Raw genomic sequence first — 9371 nt, 5'->3', positions numbered from 1 at the left:
GTTCATACATGTCATCTGGACAGTTTCTTTTTTGTGCTGAGACATTTCATCCTTCGTCTAAAGAACTTCCTTCATCTGAGCAGCCACCAAACAAAACTGAGTCCCACAAACAGCGTACTCCATAGTAGAATGGAGAACTATACTCCAACGACTCTATAAGCAGAGTCTGAAGACTTTGGACAAAAAGAACAACACATTCTTATCATCATTGTAAAATATTACATAAGTATGTCTTTTTAAGATGGGACAACATGATCATGTATTCAGACTTGTACATAAAGTCCTTCATGGTTTGGTTCCACCGCCGCTAAAAGACTTTGTCCAATTACATTTACAACCAAACTACAAGAGCAGTTAGTAGGGGAGACTGTAAAATACCATTTAAAATAAGTTCCTTTAGTCAGTTGTCATTTTCTGTTCGGGCTCCAAATTCTTGGAATAAACTACCATAAGAACTAAGAAATATTACATCATTAAACTGTTTTAGGAAATCACTTAAGCAACGGTTACTAGATAATCGAAACTGTACTCATGTTTTGAATAAATCTTAAATCAACGTTTTACTTATTACTTTTTCCTTCCTTTTTCTCCTTTTATGGTCGTGACTTGTTTTTATTTCTTTATATTTATATAAACATTTATAAATGTTTACTGTAAATTACACTACTTTTAGCTATATGTAAAACGGTCATAACTTATAGGTCATGTAAGTTGCTATGTATGTTAATTGTGACTTTTTAATCTCTTGCATCAACCGGCTAGGGGACTACAGATGAAAATTAGCCTCTTCGGCTAAATCTGGCATATTTATGTGACGTATTCATGTTGATTAATATGCATTGTCCCTTTATGAAATATAGAAACAGAAACAAAACAAAACAAAAAAAACAGATTGCTGGTGCTAAAATGGCCTCTGGGGCCCGCCCTCTCTCCAGTCAACTCCTCTGAGACAGTCATGTCAAAGTGGTTCAAAACACCACAGTTCATGCTCAATAATCCAGGTATAAAGCCCAACAATGTTCAGTCAAGTCATCTGGATGGTTTCTTTCAGGTAACCACATGTATTTAGCCTCTCGCTTAGGGTTTCAAATATCCTACCATAACTCCACCCACTCTGTCATCATGTGACCAGAAGTCGAACTGTAATAACCAATGAGGTATACTCTCGAGGACCCTCCTCCCCCAAGATAGACAAGCATTAATTTCTTCAGATCGTTACCGTATTTTGCGCTTCATGCACAGACCTATTCATCTGCAGCGATAATGGAAAACGCGGAGAATTTCTTATGATGCAGCTTTCATGTTAAAAGCGATCGATCTGGCTGTCAAATAAGGAAGCAGCGGTGTTCGATGACGTTTTTCTGAGGATGACGAAGACTTTAGTGCAGGACGACAAAGAACATAGCGATGACTGATTTTTGGTCGACTACTGGTATTTTGTTTGTTTTTTAGCCGTGTTAAAGGCATTTTTCAGATAAAAACATTTACCGGATGTTTCTCTCCTCCTGGGTCACGTGGGCTCCGCTGAGCAGAAGTCGTCAAAATTTATTTTTAAAGCAGTCAAGTAAAAATCAGTAAAAATCAATGGTACTAATTTAATGAATAGTTACCATATTTTACCGGTACTATGTGACTCCTGGTCACATGACCTCGCTAAGACTTGTGGGTAAAATTGACCGGTGTATAATTTTTTAATAATTTAGATTACGTAGGTGTTAAGCGCTGTTCTCTCCAGTGATTATGCTTAGATACTTCTTGTGTTCATTTTGTACGTTGAATGGTTTTAACCATGAGTCAGACAGCGAAGTATCATGAAGACATGACGATCACCAAGCCATAGTCTACGAAACTCCATCTAGTGGCTGAATCTTGTACTACAACAAGAGCTGCACATAATGCCAGGAGCTGGGCGCAGATTGTGATAAAAAAACATGGATATCCACGGTTTAATAACAGTAGCATCTTATTTATGTACAATATTATGTTTTATCTTAAATATAGTATGCACGGCTTAGAGATAGGTGCGTTCTGTAGCCAGAGAATTACGGTATTTTCATTTCAGGTTTGGTTGTGAAACTATAAATAATAAAAACCAAGATGGAATCTTTTGAAATTGGAGTTATTTAGGGATCTACTTTGTTCTTAGCTACATTTGGACCAGCAGTTAGCTCATCAGTCCTGTAAAAATATTTCTCCATATGGAGCCTTTTAAAGTGCTTATCTACCACAGGTAAGACATTGTTTGAGCATATTTCCACAGAACCCCAATTCAAAAGAGCTGAACTATCCCATAAAACTGTGATCAGAGTGTCAAGTTCAAGAACTATAAAATAAAGGTAAAAATGAAATCATAAATGAAATTGAAGATTTTAATCAACAAGATGTAAATAAACTGGAACAAAACCTCAACATCCTGTTGAAAACCCTTCACTGAAGCAAACATCTCCACGTTTAACAGTTTTTACCTCGATGCTGCGAGTTGGAACCACAGAGTCGGTCTCACAAGCACCATCTGCCACCTGTAGAACATTACAACAGAGGTTAAACCAGCAAACGTTGTTAAGACTGATCATCAGTTATCAGTGATAATTCATAAACAGCATTTAAACAGGGCTTCCCTAAGTTAAATGCAATTAGAACATGTTAAATACCTGTGTGTTTGACCTGAATGGGTTTACTTTCTGCATCATCTCTTTGAACATCCCTGGGTTCTAAAATAAAATACATTAGAAACCAACATAAAAACAGTGAATATGTGTATTCATAATAAGTTATGCACAGGAAGCTGAAAAAAGTTCATATGCTTAGTAAAGGTTAAAATTGATTTGCTTTGTCTCCATCTAGTGGTTAAAACTGGTCATTGAATTTGTTTCTAAATGAGTAAAACTCTTCATAAATGACTCCCTCATCAAACTGATAACAACACGATCAATGGGCTCCAGAAGAGTTCTCCTGCTTCACACCTTCTTCAAGTAACAGTTCTTCATCATCTCCATCTTCATCTTCTACCACTTAACAGTAGTCAGGTCACAGAGACAACAGGTCCAGGAGAACACCAGACACCTTCCTTCCCAGTGACACTCTCCAGCTCCTAGTGGTCCCCAATGGATTTCCAGGCCGGAAAGGATACACGATCTCTTCAGCGAGCTCTTGCTTCTCTCTGAACCACCTCAACTGATTCATTTTGATGCGATGGAGCAGCACCTCTACTCTGAGTCCCCCCCCGAGCTCTTTGTCATATCTCTGACGCTAAACCCCACCACCACACAAAGTCAGCTCAGTTCAGATCTGCCTTTCAGTCATGATCCAAACCTCATGACCATAAAAAGGTTAGAATGTAGACAGACCAGTAGAAGAAATGCCCTCGTTACTGAGGACGAGTCCTCAATTCTTCCACACAACCCCCTGCTCCATCCCACCATCACATGTGAACAAGACGCCCAGATACATGAACTCCTCCATCTTGAGGAGATGTTCCTGGTGCTGACAGTTTTAAATGCAGCATTTAAAAAGACTTTTATAGGTGTCAAACTTAAGGCCCGGGGGCCAAATGTGGCCCTCAAGCCTCAAGTTTGACACCCCTGCATTATAGTATCTTTTATGGTGGCCGATAGGTGAAAACGAGCTGCACACAGTTAAAACGAGCTGAAAACATATGAATGTTGCAAACTTAAAACCAAAACAAACAAGTTAAAAATGCTACAGAAAAATGCTGCAAACGCAAAAATCTGCGATCACAGAAAATAGAAGAAGCAATATACAACATACAAGAAACATAAAAATGCTGCGAAACACTAAAAACACCAAAACAACTGCCAAGTAAGAATCGCTGCAAACTCACTGCTCAAAACAGAAGAGCACCAGACCAGGAGGGGGACTCCACCACCAAGTCAACTGGGACCAGACCCCCTGCAAACACATTGTAGCTGAGTGGCCACTGGTCACTAAGTGTTTTATTTTAGGAGTTTAATGCACATTGAGTACTGTTTTATTTTAAAGAAAAATATTTTCTGGTTATTTTAAGCCTAGTTGCACAAAAATCTGTAATTGTCTTGAGAAGGATGGTACCACCAATAGATTATGGCAAAATCCCAGACATCTCTGTTTTGGGTATGTACAGTACCAAGAGTATTTAAGGAACGGTCTGTTCTAATGTCCAAACGGAGGCTCAGCGGGGACAGAGCTTTTTCTGTTGCCGCTCCAAGACTGTGGAACAATCTCCCTCTTCTCATCAGACGAGCCCCCTCACTGTCCATTTTAAAACTCTTTTAAAAACACATTTTTATTCTCTGGATTTTGGCACAGATTGAAATTTGTTCTGCACTACAGTTTTATTGATCTTACTGTTTTACTCTTGTACTGTATTTTTACTCTTGTACTATATTTTTACTCTTGTACTGTATTTTTCGCCCTATAAGTCACAGGTTATTTTGCATAATTTGCATGTCCTGCGACTTATAGACAGAAGCGACATATTTATGGATTTTTTCCCATATTTATAAACCAATTTTTGGCTGAGATATGACCGTTTTCATTTATTCTGAAAGAAAAAAAAATTGAGCAGTACCACTTTCAGCCACTAGATGGTAGCAGAGTAGGAGTGGCAGTGTGGCATGTCGTTGTATCATAAAATGTAAATGTAGCTATAATGACAAATTCAACAAAGTTCAATACAAAATCAACTGGACTTTATTTATTATACTTTACTTTATAGTTTATTGTTGTTTTTTTTTCTTGAACTTTTTTGAATTTACCATGTCCTGGATAACTGAGAATCTTCACCAGCTATTAATGACACAATCGGCTTGCCAAATCCTGCCACCTTCTTCCAGCTCGCTGCTTGGAACCGTCAAACCAGCTGCACCACCCCGGCGAAATGCAGCTAATTAGTCCATTAAAGTGCATTTATTAAGTAAAAGTTCAACTGAGACACACCTTTACTATGATTTCGAGCAAACAAATAATTGTTTTAGGTGCTTTTCTTGTTAAATTTCGAAGAAACAGACAGCGTTCCTCCTTTTTTCGTCCCTTTGCACGCTTGCGGAGCACCGAGGCAGCAAATACAGCGACCGTTAAAGTTCTTTTAGTAAGCAAACGTTAGACTGAGACACACCTTTACTATAATTTTGAGCAAACAAATAATTGTTTTTAAGTGTTAATATTGTTAAATTCTTGTTAAAGTCGTCCTGTGCATGCTCCCACGGCTGCCATTTGGCAGCCCATCTATTTTTGGCACAACACCGGCCCACATTTCCAGGTTGTCAGTGGTGACACGTAACAAACGCGATGCATCAGCGGTGACACATACTAGATGCAACGACAAAGCAGCACAATTATGAATTTTTCCCTTTTTTTGACATATTTGGATTGATACGACTTATAGGGTGGAGCGACGGGTATGGCAGAAAACACGGTATGTTCTTAATTTTATGTGTACAGCACGCTGTTGCAGCTGTGGTTGTTTTAAAGGGCTTTATAAATAAAGTAGTAGTAGTAGCCATAATATATTGGCATTACGGTAGTGAATGTTTACTTCATAAAGATTAGTGAACTTGGTTGAAAATATTTTGAAATACTGTATGTTTTTAAAATATGCCTATTTTATAAATTGATACGAGACCTTTCATACTTAACAAAACACTAATGTCAGTGATACAGACACAGACTTTACACTAAAATTATTAGGAGTATTTCTACTTTACAGTGGCAGATCTTAGAAATGTTTCAATCCTTCTTACTTGGACTAACTTCTTGTTTTGCTACCTCTACCCCCCAAAATTTCATAATGTGGAAATTTTTTCTAATACTTTCTTTTTCATGTTTATCTTGATACTGCCTCTGACTTTTGTATGAAATAGTAAATTACATGATTGAAAGCCAAGATCTGACCAATGTTTAATTTTCTGTCTTGCTTTTACAGAAGCTACTTTATGTTTCCTTACATCACCAAAACCTCTCTTTAGTTGACAGATTTTAAATATCCTTGCAGACCATGAAAGTTTTATAACTTGAGAAAATGTCCGCTCAGCTAGAATGTGTTTACAGCTGGGTCTGGTTCCAGTTGACTTGGTGGATGAGTCCCCCTACTGGTCTGGTGAACTTCTGTTTTGAGCAGTGAGTTTGCAGCATTTCTTACTTGCAGCTGTTTTGGTGTTTTTTTTTAGTGATTTTGATATTTGCAGCATTTTTTCTTTACGTTATTTTTTTTGATGGTTTAGAAGTTTGCATCATTCATGTGTTTGCTGCACGTTTAGCTGTTTGCAACTCGTTTGCACCCGTCGGCCACCGGGATATTCTACCTGCTTCACTGGTACGCTGTGGTCCACTAAGCTTCCACTGCTGGAGGAGAGGTCAGTTTCTGGAGGCCGGGTCTCCTGAAAGGTAATAGCCAAAAAAAAAAAAAAAAAAAAAGAATTGAGCTTGACAAGTTTCTTTTTTTATTTAAATAAAACTCTGGTGGTTGTTACGACGTGAACAAACATCACCTTTGGCTGGGAGGATCTGAATGGGTTGACTTTCTGAATCATGCCTCTCATCATCCCTGGATTCTAAACAATGAAGCATGATGAAGCTCACACATTCATGGACACCACCACTGAAACATACACTGAGATGATGAGATTTCTGGCTGCCATTTTGCTAGGTGCTCCGTGTCTCACTGTTCTTTCTACGTGGTGAAACCACACATTGGTAACACCTTGTGTGCACTGTATACTGTGTAATCAATCTCAAACACATAAAATATAATTAATCTATCTTAAAAAAACATTTCATGCTCAATATAGAAACAGAAAACGAGATTACTCTGTAATAAACCTCTAAACAAGCCTGGTCACAGAGACAAAAAGCTCTACCACTACTGGGATAAAATCTTTGTCTGGACACAAATTCACTTTTACTTACTAAATATTTTACCCATAAAATATGTGGTATATTTTATGTAATACTTAAAACAACATGGTACTAATACTCGTGATATATTTTTCAGTTAGCTGGTGTTTGCTGACCCTCAGTACCCTGCTTTACAGTAACTGTAGCAGTTCAGTCATGACTGAGTGATGACGTAAAATAATATAGTGTATCAGAGGTTTTCCACTGGAAAAAAAAAAAGAAACAATTTAAATTATTTTGCCTAATGAGACATTACGTATTGCACAGTTTTCGAAAAGCCTTCAAGCTTTTAAATTACAAACATGTACCGGTACATCATATATGACAAACTCATTAAGGCCAATTTAATGTTATATTCTTATTCCCGTATCAAACTGTCTTTGACCATTCAGTACACGTTTCCATACTTTTACATTAACGTGCCTTCTTGTCTGTACACAAATGGAGGTTGTGGTTCAGTGGTTAGAGGGTGGTCCTCCAATGAGAGAGTTTGGAGGTTTGATTCCACCACATGTCAAAGTGTACTTAGGCAAGACACTGAACTCCTTACTGCCACCGATGTGAGCCATCAGCAAATAAATATAATCTGAAACACTGATACAGAATGATTTATTAAGATTATTTTTGCAGAGATGTGCCGATGATGCAGATGCTGGGTAGATGAGGGCACAGATTGTGTTGTAAAGTACTTGAGGGTACTGGTTAGCTTCAAAAAGTTCTTTAAAAAAAATATCCATTTCCTATTTGCAGTAAGTCTGACCTATATGAATCTGGACTAAACAAAGTGTCGTATATAGTAGAGCCCAACCAATATATCAGTAGGGCCAATATTTTAGGCCGATATAGACGTTAGGGGGCCTAGTGGTGTTGGTGATAATTGTTCCATTATGTGCTGATGTCAAAAATTCTAATTTTCACCCCTAAAATGCCGAAACCAGCTGTAATTGTACAGAGGGCACATGAAGACTACTTTCTAGTCATGGCGGTTCACTTAAGTTTCACTTTCACATTCAGCACAGCCAACGCAGGGAGCAATACTGTGTGGCATATTTTGCTGAACAGAGCACGGTAAGTTTATTTTAACTGATCTGTAAAATGAAAAAAAAAATCAGCAATAATAAATTCTCTTCAATCCTCCAACCCACTAATCATTGGCTACATGCCTCTGAAGTTAACAAGCTAACGTTAGTGTTCAGTTGCACCACCTTCACAACATTAGCCCCATTAAAAGTAGTTATAGCAACACAGTCCTGTTGGAGTGAGCTTCCATTTTGTGACGACATCCAGTGTTAGTAATATTATCTTTGCCGTCCTCAATGGAATGCATTTTTTGTCTGAAATCTTTACTTCTCTACAAAGAAAAAACTCTGCTGCGGTCAATACTAATTAGACCTTCACCATACATAACGTTTCTTTGTTTAATTTATATTTTTGTTGCACACTTGATAACTTTATGGTGAATAGTGGAGGATAGAAAATTTGAACGCACATTAGGAAGACTGGTTTTATGACCAGTGCACCACTTGTAAACCTACTGTGTGACTACGTATAGCGTGGATCTGCTTAGCTTCATGGCTGATAACAGCTCCACTAAATAAACAAGCCCCGCTCCATTCGATGTTTACCTAAGATTCTTGGGGGTGGACAAAGCTACAAAATTTCCACCCGTTATATCGATTATCAATATTCCACCCCATCCTTCCAATATCAATAACGACGATAGCCAAAATTTCCATATCGGTCGGGCTCTAGTACATGAGGCCGTTCTGGCACTAACTATACCCATGTAGCACAAAAACAAGATGGCAGCACAAATGTTTGTTTTTTATACCAACTGTTGTTACTATAGACTGTGCATTTGTTGGCCATTCCAGTGTGTCTCTATTTAAGTGAATACTACAGGCTGTAATGCAGTCTACCTGTTTGTCCTCGAGCACTCGGTCAGGCTCCTGTGGATTTGCAGTAATGTCTTCAGGATTCTTGGGCAACTTAAATACAAAAATGTTCAAACAGAAAGGAAACTTGTCATTTTGTGAGAATGATGCCTTGAAGTTGAAGACCTTTATGTGCTTGTAAAGTCAGCATATGATCTCAGAACGTTTACTGGTTTTATACCTGAAATTTGCACTAAAGTATTCAAACTCAAGTATGCAATAACGAGTACAAACTCTCAGGGATTGTCAGGATGTGCAGCAAAACTGCTGGCATAGCCCTGCAGAACCTCACTGACCTCCACAAGGAGAGGTCAGTGAGGCCAGTCTGATTCTGGCAGATCCTGATCATCCACTCCATGGTGAGTTCAGGTTGCTTCCATCTGGACGCAGGTATCTGCCGCCCAGATGTAGAATGAACAGACTGAAAAACTCATTCATCCCTGAAGAGATCAGGCTTCTCAACAAACAATGATTTCTGTACTGTTATTTTAATGTCTCAAAGTATTGTGTGCAGTATGGATGTTTTGTGTGTCTACTGAATGTGAA

General features: G+C 38.2%; 1 long non-coding RNA gene across 1 annotated transcript; it reads right to left on the bottom strand.

The window, feature by feature from the left end:
* Positions 1–2464: 2464 nt before the first annotated feature.
* Positions 2465–6375, bottom strand: LOC119408532. The gene is made up of 3 exons (XR_005186740.1): positions 6300–6375; positions 2652–2711; positions 2465–2519 (listed from the first exon to the last, which is right to left on the bottom strand). It is a non-coding gene; the product is annotated as an uncharacterized LOC119408532 (long non-coding RNA).
* Between the last annotated feature and the right edge of the window lie 2996 nt (positions 6376–9371).

The sequence above is a fragment of the Nematolebias whitei genome, chromosome 1 (genome assembly GCF_014905685.2).
Source record: "Nematolebias whitei isolate Nwh7 chromosome 1, NemWhi1, whole genome shotgun sequence".
NCBI classification, from domain to species: Eukaryota; Metazoa; Chordata; class Actinopteri; order Cyprinodontiformes; family Rivulidae; genus Nematolebias; species Nematolebias whitei.
Note: the sequence above shows the minus strand (reverse complement) of the source record. Positions and strands in the feature narration are given on the sequence as shown.